Source organism: Dermacentor silvarum, chromosome 8 (assembly GCF_013339745.2).
Source record: "Dermacentor silvarum isolate Dsil-2018 chromosome 8, BIME_Dsil_1.4, whole genome shotgun sequence".
Taxonomy (NCBI): Eukaryota; Metazoa; Arthropoda; class Arachnida; order Ixodida; family Ixodidae; genus Dermacentor; species Dermacentor silvarum.
The window spans coordinates 171,494,607-171,507,353 of record NC_051161.1 but is presented as its reverse complement, the minus strand read 5'-3'; the positions used below and the strand labels follow the sequence as shown (position 1 = coordinate 171,507,353).

At 51.0% G+C, this 12,747-nt stretch overlaps 1 non-coding gene across 1 annotated transcript; it reads left to right on the top strand.

The window, feature by feature from the left end:
- Window positions 1–10,916: 10,916 nt before the first annotated feature.
- On the top strand, window positions 10,917–10,991 carry Trnas-gga (transfer RNA serine (anticodon GGA)). Its single transcript has one exon. It is a non-coding gene; the product is annotated as a tRNA-Ser (tRNA).
- Window positions 10,992–12,747: the final 1,756 nt, after the last annotated feature.

Sequence of the window (12,747 nt, the reverse complement as noted above, 5' to 3'; positions counted from 1 at the left end):
TACAGCCTCTCTTCTACGTCCAACCGAGCTGCTTCCTCGACAATTGAGGTTCACATTGACCCATCCCTGCCTGCTGTGCAGCTAGGTAGCCACTTGCCAGTGCCTCAACAACAGGAACTTACGAGCATTTTGTCAAAACACGCTGAAGTATTCGCTCATGGAGAGGATGACTTGGGCTTGTACGAAGGTGTCGAACATGCAATTGACCTTCCTGACGCCGTGCCATACAGTCGATCTCCCTACCGGTACTCAGCTGCAGACCGTCGTTTTCTTGAGGCCCAGACAAGCACACTCCTTCGCCAAGGCATCATTCTTCGAGCCTCAGGACCTTGGGCATTCCCCGCAGTAGATGTTAGCAGAGGCAGTAAGAAGCGCCTTTGTGCCAACTATGTGCCCCTAAATAAGATGACTGTTCGTATTGTTACGGGGAGAAAATATATGTATTTACAATATATACAGAGGGCTGTAGCGCTGTGGCCAGGGTGACACCATCTACCGAGCTCCGAGACACTTCAGCCTCTTCTTCCCCAACCAACGTCATTTTGTCCACAGCGGTACAAACTCGTACGTGACATGAACCCCCCGGCGGCAGAAGCATCGTCTCGATGCTTCTTAGGGTGTCGAATCAGCGTGCGAGTTATAGGGCTTTAGTCGTGAAACGTGCACGATATCAGTTCCTGGGGTGGTAGAAGACTTTGAATTCACAGGTGAGATCTCATATGTGAGGCTGGTGACTTGGCGAAGAACTCGGTATGGCCCGACGTATCGTGGCAGCAGTTTTTCGCAAAGGCCGACGCGACGGGAGGGTACCCAAAGCAGAACAAGGGACCCAGGGCTGAAATGAGCGTCCCGACGATGACTGTCGTAACGGTGCTTCTGGAGAGTCTGAGATGCCAGAAGACGGTCACGGGCAATACGACGTGCTGCGGCCGCGCGAACAATGGCGTCGTGAGCATAGAACGTGGTAGTGGTGGCGTCAGAAGGGAGCAGTGAGTCAAGAGGAAGGAGAGGGTGACGGCCATATAGTAGATAGAACGGGGAATAACCAGTAATATCGTGACGCGACGAATTGTATGCAAACGTCACGAAAGGTAAGGTGCAGTCCCAATCCCGGTGATCATCACTCACGTACATGGAGAGCATGTCCGTAAGTGTACGGTTGAGACGCTCGGTAAGCCCGTTTGTCTGTGGGTGGTAAGCCGTCGTGAACTTGTGGGACGTTGAGCAAGAACGAAGAAGGTCGTCGACAACCTTAGAAAGAAAACGGGGGCCTCTATCGGTGAGTAGCTGACGTGGGGCACCATGATGTAGGATGACTTCATGGAGGAGAAAATCAGCCACATCAGTTGCGCAGCTTGTAGGGAGGGCCCGCGTTATGGCATAACGCGTGGTATAGTCCGTCGCAACAGCCACCCACTTGTTGCCCGAGGACGAGGTAGGAAATGGGCCAAGGAGGTCCAGGCTGTATCAGTGACGAGTTGAAGCCGGTAACACGAAGAGCGTTTATTCAGACGACGAATGTGCATATATGTAGCAAGCTGTATGATAACAACCTGTGGTCTTTATCTATGGTTAGTTTCACTGGCAGTGGCGCATGCGCACGCATGGCTTACAAGCATTGCTCGATACATCTTCCTGCGGGTAAAGAAAACAACTTAAGTTATTTGATTAAAGTTATTATCGTAGCGTAGTCGATCCGGTGGTCGTGTCTGCCGCCCAGATCTGCGTAGCTGAGGAAGTACGTCTTGCTGAGGAACCGAAACCGGCGGCTGTTCCATGGGAGATCTGTTACTGGGGCTTTGACGTTCCTCGCTGTGCTCACGCTGAGGCCGCTCTGGCTCGGTGGGACCATCACTTTCATCGCTCGATGAAGACTCACTTTCGACTTGTTCACGATACTGCTCACGTGTCCTCAGTAGGTGACGCCGGTTACGTCGTAACCGTCTGCCGTCCTCCGTGGCTACCTCGTAAGATCTTGGTGCGACTCGTCCTAGCACTTGCGCCTTCCTGGTCCATGCCTTGTCTTGGACCCGTACGACTTCGCCTTTCTTGAGTGCTGGTAAGCATCTGCCACGAGCTTCGGGCTGTTTGTGTTTAGTCACGGAAACGCTTGACTGGTGGCTGAAGTCTGGAAGTCTCGTGCGGAGGCGTCTGCCTTGGAGGAGCTCACCCGGTGAACGACCATCTTCGAGGGGTGACGAACGGTAGCCGAGTAGCCCAAGCCAGAAGTCCTGTTTTGTTTCCGCCGTCTTCTTCATGATTCGTTTTACAATTTGAACGCCTTTCTCAGCGAGACCGTTGGACTGAGGAAATCTGGGGCTAGACGTCACATGCTGGAAGTCGTACCTGGAGGCAAAATGTGCAAATTCATAGGATGAAAACTGAGGTCCATTATCGCTGCAAACTTCTACTGGGATGCCATATCTAGCAAAAATGGCACTCAGCTTTTCGATTACAGATATGGTGGTCAAGTCAGTTAGTCTTTCGACTTCTGGGAAATTGGACAAAGCATCGAAGACACAAAGGTATGAACTTCCACCTTGCTGGAAGATGTCGACTCCGACTCTGTACCACGCGTATTGCGGTGCGGGCCTTAAAACTAGAGGCTCACTTTGCTGCGCGTAAGCGTACTTGCGGCAGGCTGCACAGCGCTGTAGCATCTTCTCGATGTCCACGGTAAGCCCTGGCCAGAAAACCAAACGTCGAGCTTTTGCTTTGGACTTATTCATACCCAAGTGCCCTTCATGAATGCGGTCGAGTATTTCTGGCCTCAACGACTTAGGGATAACCACTTTGCATCCCTTAAATAAAATGCCCTCCACGAGTGACAGCTCTGATGCGAATGGTTTCAATGTGCCTTCAAGCTTTCCCTTGCCGCCTAAGTGGTTGATAACAGCTTGCAACTCGGTATCGGCTGCCGTTTCCTTTTTCAGGCGATCCATGGTCTTTTTGCTTACCAACTCGGACACAATTCTTGTTGCATGGACTTCCACCTCCTCGTTGAATCCATCGGTATCCCCTGCGGCAGTTGGTGACGCCCTTGACAGCATGTCCACCAGGAGCAGCTGTTTGCCTGGCACGAAGTGAAGATCAAAGTCATAGGTGAACAAACGCAGAAAGAAACGCTGAAGTCGCGGAGGCATATCACCAATAGCTTTTGTAGCTATGGCAATTAACGGACGATGGTCAGTTTCAATAACAATCTTGCGTCCATATACAAACTGGTGAAACTTTTCGCAGCCGTAGGTAATTCCCATCGCTTCTTTCTCGATCTGAGAGTATCTTTGTTCTGCAGCGCTCATAGCGCGGGATGCATAGGCAACTGGCCGCCAAGCGTCACCGTCACGTTGCAGAAGAGCTGCTCCTAGCCCGCATTTTGAAGCATCTGCAGAGATTTTTGTTTCTCTGGACGCGTCAAAGATGGCGAGCAGTGGTGGTTTGCTTAGATGCTCACAAATAACTGCCCACTCGCGCGCATGGTTCTCTGTCCATTCAAAAATGGTGTGTTTCTTTAAAAGGCTGCGCAGCAGGTTCGTCTTATCGGCCAGGTTGGGTATGAATTTGCCAAAGTAGTTCGCCACGCCTAGCATCCGGTGTACGGCCGCCTTGTCTACCGGGTGAGGTAATTCGCCCAGAGATGTGCTCAACAAAGGGTTTGGTTTTATGCCCTCTTTGGATATGACGTCACCCAAGAAATCAATTTCAGTGAGCCCGATCTTGCATTTATCAGCATTAAACGTTAAACCTGCCTGTCTGGACAACTGCAAAGCATGCCGGAGGCGCGCATCGTGCTCATCTTTTGTAGCTCCATAGATTAAGACGTCGTCAACATACACATGCACTCCCGCAGCTCGGTCGAAGATTTCGCTCATCGCCTTCTGGAAAACTTCTGGCGCGGCCGCTATACCGAACGGAAGCCTTAAAAAACGGTATCGCCCGAACGGTGTGCTGAATGTGCAGATATACGACGTTGCATTGTCTAAAGGGATTTGGTGAAAACCGGAGTTTGCATCAAGGCGAGAGAAATATTGGGCCCCTGCTAACTCAGCTTCGATATCTTCTCGCCTTGGCATTTGATAATGTTCCCGCTTTAGACAATTATTGATATTCCGAGGATCCATGCACAAACGCAGCTTTCCGTTTTTCTTTCTTACAATGACTAGAGGGCTCACCCAGTCCGTTGGCGCGCTGACCTTCTGTATGATGCCGCCTCTTTCCATCCGGTCGAGCTCATCTCGTAGTGGTCCTCGTAGTGCCAGTGGTACTCGCCGCGCTGGCATTACTACTGGTGCTGAATCCTCGCGCAGAACCATGTGGTACTGTCGATGCAAGCAGCCAGTTCCCTGAAATAAATCTGGGAATTCCTTCATAATGTCAGAGGTGCCCTCTTTGCTGACTGTGTCTACGTTGCGCGACACCAAACCCAGAGTTTCACTTGCGGCTAATCCCAAAATAGCGGGGCTGCTCTTTTTCACCACGAAAAAGGAGATGCTACAGGACCGCTGATTCATCTCAACTTGCAGCGTTGCCACGCCGACGTGCTTGATAACACCTCCGCTATATGACCGCAGGACAGCACAACTTGGGTCAAGCTTCCGGTCCCCCTTGCACCTTCGGTAGACGGAGTAAGGCAGAAGATTGGCCTGGGAACCTGTGTCAACCTTAAGCACCACCATTTGACCCGCAACCTGTGCTTTAACTGTCCAATCTTCCTTGCGGTTGACATTGCAAATTTTCACATCCAAAACACTAAAGTCATCGCTGTCTTCGTGCACATCGTCTACTTGTCGTTTCGTGCAACACATAGCGAAGTGATTTTTTCCTTTACACACGAGGCAAGTCTTTCCGAAGGCTGGACACCTAGCACGCGTGTGGGAACGATTGCATTTGACACAAACGTGCTGTTGCGATTTTTTGACCACGGCTATCTGGTTGTCTGCATGGGACCACGCCTTATTCTGCTGGTCGGATACTTCCGCGGCTCGGCATATCTGCCCTGCCTTGAGGAGCGTTAGGTCCTTTTCCTTGAGCATTTTCTCCCGCAGCTTGGTGTTGTTTGTGCCGAAGACAATCTGGTCTCGGATCAAGGACTCGGTCAAGGGCTCGAAGTTACAGCTGCGTGCCTGTCTCTTGAGGTCACGTAGAAAATGCTCAAAGGGTTCGCCTTCCGCTTGTGTTCTTGTCCGGAACTGGTATCTCTCAAAAACCTCATTTTGCTGCTCCTGGCAATATTCAGTGAACTTCTTTACAACGGTCTCATAATCTTGCTTGCTTTCGCCCTCCTCAAAAGAAAAATTGTTGAATACCTCGAGCGCTTCGTCTCCCGCGAAGCTCAGCAGAAGCGCGGTCTTGACAGCTGGAGTCCTGGGTTCCTTCGCTGATGCTGTCGCCTCCAAGAACAGCTCGAACTTCTGTTTGTATTTCTCCCAGTTCTTTGCCGTGCTTCCGGATAGCAGCAAGGGTTCTGGTGCCTTGAGAAGTTCCATGTCCTGGCTTTGAATCACATTCACCGGTTGCTGCTTGCTGTTCGTGGGCCGACTACATCTACGCCGCGGAGCGACGCGCCCACTTCTGACACCATGTATCAGTGACGAGTTGAAGCCGGTAACAAGAAGAGCGTTTATTCAGACGACGAATGTGCATATATATAGCAAGCTGTATGATAACAACCTGTGGTCTTTATCTATGGTTAGTTTCACTGGCAGTGGCGCATGCGCACGCATGGCTTACAAGCATTGCTCGATACACAGGCCGACGCGGAAAGATGGCTCACTGGGGATATCTATAGGCTGAAGGTGGCCATGCAGCGGGAGACAATGGAGGCTTCTTGCGGCGTTGGCAAAGTTCGCAGGCAGCGACGTAGCTTCGAACAAAGCGATATAGCCCAGGCCAGAAAAATCGTCTGCGCACACGGTCATATGTACGGGAGACACCCAAATGACCAGCGGTAGGCGCATCGTGTAACTGCGAGAGAATTGTCGAGCGCAGATGCTGGGGAACGACGAGGAGCAGTTCAGCACCATGAGGATTCATATTGCGTCGATATAAAGTCCCGTCCTGGAGAACAAACATACGGAGAGAAGCGTCCTGTTGTTCCGAGGTAATGCGTTCGATGATGAATCGCGAATATGGGTCACGACGCTGCTCGTCGGCGATGCGTGAGAAGTCGGAGATCGACAAAACGCAGGTATCTATATCGGTTTCGGTGCCATCCGGTGGGTCGACAGGGTAGCGGGAGAGGCAGTCGGCATCCTTATGTAACCGCCCAGATTTGTAGGACACGGAAAACGTGTACTCTTGCAGGCGTAAAGCCCAGCGGCCAAGACGGCCTGTCGGGTCTCTGAGTGAGGATAGCCAACATAAGGCATGATGATCTGTCACGACGGTGAAATGTCGACCGAACATGTAAGGGCGGAACTTAGCAATGGACCAAACAAGGGCCAAGCATTCACGTTCTGTTATCGAGTAGTTTCGCTCTGGTGCAGAAAGAAGACGGCTAGCATACGCGATCACGCGATTGGTGTCCCGCTGTCGTTGGGACAAGATAGCGCCAATGCCATGGCCGCTTGCATCAGTGCGAACTTCGGTGTAGGCATGCGGATCAAAATGACCCAACACGGGTGGATTGGTAAGGCGACTGATAAGCGTTGAAAATGCTTCAGCCTGGTTGGGTTCCCAACGAAAAGTAGTGTCCTTTTTCAGAAGGTCTGTGAGAGGACGAGCGATTTCGGCAAAGTTCTGGATAAATCGCCGAAAATAGGAACACAGCCCTAGAAAACTGCGGACATCGGTAGGAGAACGCGGAAGGGGAAACTCCCCAACGGCACGAACTTTGTCAGGATCAGGCTGGACGCCAGAAGCGTCAACCAAGTGACCAAGTACTCGAATTTGGCGGCGGCCGAAATGGCATTTTGCAGAATTGAGTTGTAGGCCGGCACGTCTAAAAACATCAAGGATAGCTGAGAGTCGGTGAAGGTGGCTCTCAAACGTCGGTGAAAAAACTATGACGTCATCAAGGTAGCAGAGGCATGTGGTCCATTTTAATCCGCGCAGAAGAGAGTCCATCATGCGCTCGAAGGTAGCAGGGGCATTACACAGTCCAAAAGGCATCACTTTAAATTGGTAGAGACCATCTGGGGTGACGAAGGCGGTCTTTTCGCGATCTCGTTCATCCACTGCGATTTGCCAGTAGCCGGAGCGCAAATCAATCGATGAAAAATAACTGGCACCGTGTAAGCAGTCCAGCGCATCATCAATACGCGGAAGCGGATACATGTCCTTTTTCGTAATCTTATTCAGGTGACGGTAATCGATACAAAATCTCCAGGTATTGTCCTTCTTTTTAACCAAAACGACAGGTGACGCCCACGGACTGCAGGAAGGCTCGATAATATCTTTGGAGAGCATTTTGTCCACCTCCGTTTGGGTCACCTGGCGTTCAGCTGCTGACACACGGTAGGGCCTCCGGTGTATAGGAGGAGCGTCACCAGTGAGGATGGGATGGGTGACGACACGGGTGCGACCTAGCGGGCGATTTCCAAAATCAAAGATGTCTTCATAGGACATCAGAATACGGCGAAGGGCGTCGGCGTAAGCAGGTCGTAGGTCAGTAGCTATCATGGGCGTAAACTTGTCGTTGCTTGAAGTACGACGGTCGGAAGCTGCAGCAGTGTCGAATCGTGGTTCGGGCGTAAGAGCAGCTACTCCACACTCTTCCAAAGGGGACAGCAAAGCGAGAGATACACCCTCAGGAAGCACTTGCAGACACGAACCAAAGTTCAGAAGGGGAAGCCACGCTCAATTGTTAACAAGAGTGACAATGGAGTTGGGTAGTGCGATTTGGCGTGCCAGGAGAACGTCGCAAAGTGGGGACACCACGTAAGGACCATCTCGAAGTGGAGGAGAAGGCGACATGAGGACGTAGGTCGCAGCATCAGGTTGCAGGCGAACAAATTCAGCAGAACGAAGTCGGGACTTGTGGTCTTCGGTCGGGTCGGCAAAGTAATGGGGCAGTTCAAGGCGAAGGGTGCCGGTTGCACAGTCAATAAGTGCTGAATGAGCAGTCAGGAAGTCGATTCCAAGAATCACTTCGTGGGGACACTCGGCCAGTACAGTGAACAGGACTAACACAGGACGACCGGCAATGGTAACACGGGCGGCGCACATGCCCATCACGGCTGTTGTACTGCCATTAGCCACTCGGACGGCAGGTGACTCGGCAGGTGTCAGGACTTTACGGAGACGGCTACGAAGATCTGATTGCATAACCGACACCTGAGCGCCAGTATCGATGAGGGCTTGAACGGGTACATCATCAACAAAAATTTCAACAAGGTTCGGTCGAGCAGCAGGGGTCAGCAGAGGTTTTGCAGTCCGAGTCGTCAACGCAGCCTCACCTCCGGGGGCTGCATTGCTTAGTTTCCCGAGAAGCGGCCCGCGTAGGACGGGGACGAGGGGCGTCGAGGTGTAGGCGAGCGGGACTGACGGCGTTGCGGCGAGGGCGAGCGGCTAGTGGTGTTTCCCCGAGAGGGAAGGCCGGCATGGTATGGTTCAGAAAGGGGCGACAGAGACCGAGAGTCTCGGTCGAAGCGGCGATCAGCGTATGGTCGAGGCGAGGAGTACCAGCGGCTACTACGGCAGTGGCGGGAGATGTGACCGACCCGGGAGCAAGCAAAGCAAATCGGCCTGTCATCCGGTGTTCGCCACTCAGATGGGTTCCGATATCGACTCGGGAACGACTGGCGAGGTGCAGCAGAGGCAATGACAGGAGTGGTAGGGGTGGGACGTGGGCGGACGGCAGACTGGATGTCCATGTTGGCAATTTCTTGGCGGACAACAGCTTGAATGAGCGAGATGGTCATGTTGTCGTGCGTATGGGGACAGTGAGAACTTGGAGCCATAGCCTCAAGTTCGCGGCGGATGACCTGTGTCAAGCTTGGCGTGGCAGGCGGATGTGATGCCGGAGGGTCGTTGCAGGAGGAAGTGGCAGCCGTATTGGGAAGTCGGTCGAAGCGTTGTACGATGCGTTTGCTCTTCGCTTGCTCAAAATTCCGGCATTCCTTTATGATGGATTCAACCGTTGAGCAGTTCCTGCAAAGCAGGAGGTTGAACGCATCGTCTGCGATGCCCTTCAAGATGTGTCCAGCCCTATCGGCCTCTAGCATGTCCGCGTCCGCTTTACGGCAGAGAGCCAGAACGTCTTGAATATACGCGACGTATGATTCGGTTGGTGTCTGGACACGAGACGCTAGCTCTTGCTTGGCCTCCATTTGACGTCCCACAGGCCTTCCGAAAAGATCGCGTAGCTTTTCCTTGCAGGAGTCCCAGCTTGTAATTTCGGTTTCATGCGTCTCGAACCATACCTTCGCGGTTCCTCCCAAGTAAAAGATCAGGTTGGCCAGCAAATGTGTGGCATTCCACTTGTTGTGCTTACCGACGCGCTCATACGACGTCAGCCAGTCTTCGACGTCGACCTTGCCAGTGCCAGTGAAGATTCCCGGGTGACGTAGCTGGGTTAGTACCACTTCCGCCGGTGTCTGAGCGGCGGAGGCAGCGTCAGCATCGGAAGCAGCGTCAGTAGCCATAACAGCGGAACCGATGTGACGCCCGCTGCGAAGATCCAGGGCCGGCTTGTGGCGAGATTACCCTGCCCTCCACCAAAATGTTACGGGGAGAAAATATATGTATTTACAATATATACAGAGGGTTGTAGCTCTGTGGCCAGGGTGACACCATCTACCGAGCTCCGAGACACTTCAGCCTCTTCTTCCCCAACCAACGTCATTTTGTCCACAGCGGTACAAACTCGTACGTGACAGCATGTGTGAAGATCAAGCAAAAACTGCTTTCATGACCCACCACAGCTCAGCAGACCTACACCGATCGCCACTCCCAGGACGTCCACCCGAGTGCTTGGACTATTCTCACTGTGAAGACATCAAGCAGTGCCTTTTCCTAGACCAAAGGGACTTGGTCAAACAAAGAGGGGCCGGATGTAAGCGGTCTGACTAGTAGCGCCACCTACCAGCCTCAGCACTCAGCCAGCCCTGAAGCAAAGCCGGCCAAGCCTAGTGTGAGAAGTGTGCGCGAGAGTGGGGTGCGCGCGTTGACTGCCGTCGCGTCTAGTCGCGTTCTTGGAGGCGCCATGCCTTCTAATAAAGTGCATTATTAATGGTTGCGAGCCTTAATTACGTTTCGGCCAGCAGCCGGCCCTCGCCACCCCTCACACCATAAGTGTCCACCTAGTGGACATATTTATTTCAGCTGCTGCTTAAGTTCTGATTGACTGGGCTGGGGCATGCGTGAGGAGACAGGTGCCCCCGGACAATGAACACTTCAGCAGCAGATGAAATGGACATGTCCACTAGGTGAATACTAGTGGACATGTCTGTGAATACTAGTGGTGAATACTAGTGGACCAGGACAGAAAAATACGGAGTTTTCTTCAACTGCGAGGCTTTCTTTCGAGGAACCCGGTTGGGTTTCCATTGTAGCAAATTGCTACATTTGGGTGGATGTCTCAGTTTCCCTTTAATCACTTATCTCCACCTAGCGGATTTCCGCTGAACTATTACGTCATACACTTGCCTTTGCTTCGAGTTGTCGACAAATTTGACTTCGCCCTGCCATCTGCTAGCCGCCTGGTTAGCTCAAATGGTAGAGCGGCTGCCCCGGAAAGGCGGTGGTCCCGGGTTCGAGTCCCGGACCAGGACGAATTTTTCTTCAACTGCGAGGCTTTCTTTCGAGGAACCCGGTTGGGTTTCCATTGTAGCAAATTGCTACATTTGGGTGGATGTCTCAGTTTCCCTTTTATCACTTATCTCCACCTAGCGGATTTCCGCTGAACTATTACGTCATACACTTGCCTTTGCTTCGAGTTGTCGACAAATTCGACTTCGCCCTGCCATCTGCTAGCCGCCTGGTTAGCTCAGATGGTAGAGCGGCTGCCCCGGAAAGGCGGTGGCCCCGGGTTCGAGTCCCGGACCAGGACAAATTTTTCTTCAACTGCGAGGCTTTCTATCGAGGAACCCGGTTGGGTTTCCATTGTAGCAATTAAATTGCTACACTTGGGTGGATGTCTCATGGCGTTTTTCACTGGTCGATCTGGAGCGGCCGCCGAAATCCTGGAGCGAGCGCTCGCAATTCACCAACCCTAATCTGCCAGCGGTCCGCGGAGAGCGAAAATGCTCCGCGCTGGATCGTACAGGAAGTCTGCACACACACGTCACAAATATCGACTTCCGCTCTGCACGTTTCCATGGCCACCAAGATTGCCGTCCCACAGCGAACGGAAGTGACGTATCCTCTCGTCCTATTTCCGCCCGAATCCGCGCCTCGGCAGCGGAGCAAGTGAGAGCGATCCGGCGCGGAGCGAGTTGATCCGAAACGACCAGTGGAAAGCGCGAACCCGCTCCAGCTCGACCAGTGAAATGCGGATTCGCAGCCGTGCAGCAAAAAATCCTGCTCCAGATCGACCAGTGAAAAACGCCATCAGTTTCCATTTAATCACTTATCTCCACCTAGCGGATTTCCGCTGAACTATTACGACATGTCTGTGACCAACATGCCTGGTATGCCACCCTAGCTTTCAATGTCTGTCTTTGTTAGGCAGACAAACCTCAGTTTTCCTGAGGTTTGTCTGCCTTGAAGCCCATGGTGGTAATCGCAGGAATTAGGGGCGGATCCAGAGTAGCACCAAAGCAGAAGCCTTCTTCGAAACAAATATGTAGGGGGGTTACTGCATGCTGAAATTTGTGAGCTCAAGTTTGCCAAGGCCGAGTCATGTGAGTAGTTGATGAAGCCTACATGGTTAATGAATAGCCACACAGGCTAAAATTATTTAGGTACTGCAGTTTATGAGGACTGCATATTTGCTGGAAATCTCTGAAAATAATTGTCTAAGCACAGAATAACACCCTCCACTAGTGGTGACGTCCTTGAAAGAATGAAAATGTATGAGTTGTACCTGTGTGGTGAATAAAGTTGCATAAAAAAAAAAACTCGGCAATGGAAACAAAGTTCAAAGAGTAGTACTCCAAATATATTGCCTCTTCTTTAGGACTAGATGAATGCAATTAATTATAATAATCAAATAAAGATCGAATGCCAACCACAAAAATAAAAATATTAGATGTTTCAGCTCCTACCTGAGAGCCATCATTGTGAAAAAAGCTCCAGTTGAACCATCTCTAATTTTTCATTTTTATGGTTTGTGTTTGAACTACTTACCATGCCTCTTTTGACCAGACCAGACGAGCTTCCGTCAAACTCTTCACTACTTCATTGCAAATAATTAGAGGTTGGCAAATATAATCTTTTTCTAATGGGGATATTAAGTATTGAATAGTCGAATACAGATGCATACATTTACAGCAGGCATATTTATCTTGGCATAATTAAGCACCATGCTTGTACTTACTACAAAAAAAAAGAAAAATACTGCTAACTATCAGGGAAGATTAGGATTATTTTTAAAAACAAGTTCACTAATTGTCATTTAAAAAACTGCACAAACACCTCTCAAAATCTTTAGAGCCTGGCGGCAAACAAGATTTCTAAGAATAAATAGCTGCTGTATGACTAGCTGTAAAAAAGTACTAAATAAATGGTTGCCGCAAAAAAAAAATCGGAAGTAGTGAAAACGGAAGAGAAAAGCTGCAGAAGGACTTGTTTGCTGTAGAGACATGTAAAAGGACAGGTTGCAAGAAAAAATAACTGGTTATAAGAAATTTACATGACTAGACTGTC